Below are 2,118 nucleotides of genomic sequence, written 5' to 3' on the forward strand. Positions count from 1 at the left end.
TTGAAATACGACAGGGCTCCAAAGTGAGAGCGCCGTGCGCATTTGAGGCCTAAATTAGGGATTTGCATAGGGGTGGACATAGGGGTATTCTACGCCAGTGATTCCCAAACAGGGTGCCTCCAGCTGTTGCAAAACTCCCAGCATGCGTGGACAGTCAACGGCTGTTCGGCAATACTGGGAGTTGTCCTTTTTAACAGCTGGAGGCTCTGCTTTGGAAACAGTGGCGTACCGGACGTTCTTATTGGGGGAGGGGGGCTGTGTAGGGGTATGTGTATATGTAGTGTTTTTAACTTTTTATTTTATTTTGTGTTAGTGTAGTGTAGTGTTTTTAGGGTACAGTCACATGGGCGGGGGATTACAGCGAGTTTCCCGGCGCAAAATTTGCTGCATCTCAAGATGCGAGAAACCCACTATAAAAGCCTCGCCCGTGTGAATGTACCCTGTACATTCACAGGGGGGGGGGGGGGGGGGGGTGCACCAGCTGTTGCAAAACCACAACTCCCAGCATGCATGGTCTGTTAGTGCATGCTGGGAGTTATAGTTTTGCAACAGCTGGAGGCACACAGGTTAGGAAACACTGAGTTAGAAACAATGTTTCCCAACAAGTGTGTCTCCAGTTGTTGCAAAACTACAACTCCCAGCATGCCCAGACAGCTGAAGGGCATGCTGGGAGTTGTAGTTTGGCAACATCTGAAGGGCCAGATGTTGCTGAACTAAAACTCCCAGCATGCCTGGACAGTCAGTGCATGCTGGGAGTTGTAGTTTTGCAACAGCTGGAAGAGCACAGATTGGAGACCATTATACAATGGTCTCCAAACTGGGGCCCTCCAGATGTTGCAAAACTACAACTCCCAGCATGCCCAGACAGCCAAAGGCTGTCTAGGCATGCTGGGAGTTGTAGTTTTCAGACTCCTAGAAGCAGCAGTGAAGATCTTCACTGCTGCTTCTGAGGACCATATACTCACCTGCCGGTCCCGTCGCTGCTCCTCCACGTGGCCGGTCCTGCCGCTGCTCCTCGGTCCCGCCAGGTAAGGCCGCCGGTCTCCTGATGTTCCCCCCCTATGCCGCAGGTCCCCGCGAGCCCACGCAGCCATCGTCCCCCGTTCTGCCCGACTTCCAGGGGCGGGCAGTGCGGGGGATCTGAACTTTCATCCCAGATCACTGTGATTGGTCCACAGGGACCAATCACAGTGATCGCTGACCAGGACCATCAATGGATGTCCTGGGGGTGAAACAGAAGTTGTCCCCTGCTGGAAACAGCGGGACTTCTGCCAGTTAACTGAATGTCATTTATAAACGCCGGGATGCGCGAACGCACTGCACAACCCGGCGTTTATATATGACATTCTGCGGGAAGGGGTTAAATAGTTTCTGGTGCTGTTTTTCTGTGATAGTGGCCCTGCTGTGATCCTTGAAAAGGAAAAGGCCTGCTGGGAAGTGGCATGGTCTTCTGTGACTATAGGAGAGATGGGGTATTCTTTACAACCACTTGGTAGTTTAGGGACCCTAGGGTGATTAAGTGTGTGAGGTTGGTGGAAAGGCTTGTAGTTAATGACTGCTAAGGAATTGGGATGGAAATGATCACTGCAATCTAAGGATCTTGTGTTATTACTTGGAAGGGAATTTGGGGAGAGTCATATACATTTTTGAAGGGGTAAGAGCTACTGTGAGTCCTGGTGAAATGAGAGGAAAGATCGCTTCTCGACCTTTTGGCTAAGATCAAGTGTAGTATCTGTTCTTATCAGTCTGGTGAGGATGGGTGCAGCATGGAGGGTGCAGGTGTACCAGGGCTTTCCGGGGCTGGTTCTGAGGAATCAGCTCGACGGCTGCCCGATGTGACCTGTTCCCTCCGGGTCTCGCCATGAGGCTGAGAGGGTCTAGAACCGAGGTACTTTTGTGCCTCGGGGAGTGATGACCCCGAGGTGGCGAAACTCACTGGGAGTACTGGCTCACTGAGTTGAAGCACGGGCACCATAAATCTCTTCACCTTGTGGCACTCACCTCTTGATTCCCAGCCTTCTGGCTAGGATCAGGGAAATTTTTATAGATCCGGCCGGATGTCCGGGCAGTATATCTGCACACATTCACTTATTTATTTATTTTTGTCTCACTGTGTCA

At 51.4% G+C, this 2,118-nt stretch overlaps 1 pseudogene; it reads left to right on the top strand.

The window, feature by feature from the left end:
- Positions 1 to 1,693: 1,693 nt before the first annotated feature.
- Positions 1,694 to 1,845, top strand: LOC130274678 (U2 spliceosomal RNA; annotated as a pseudogene).
- The last annotated feature ends 273 nt before the right edge of the window (positions 1,846 to 2,118 follow it).

The sequence above is a fragment of the Hyla sarda genome, chromosome 5, assembly GCF_029499605.1.
Source record: "Hyla sarda isolate aHylSar1 chromosome 5, aHylSar1.hap1, whole genome shotgun sequence".
Classification (NCBI taxonomy): domain Eukaryota; kingdom Metazoa; phylum Chordata; class Amphibia; order Anura; family Hylidae; genus Hyla; species Hyla sarda.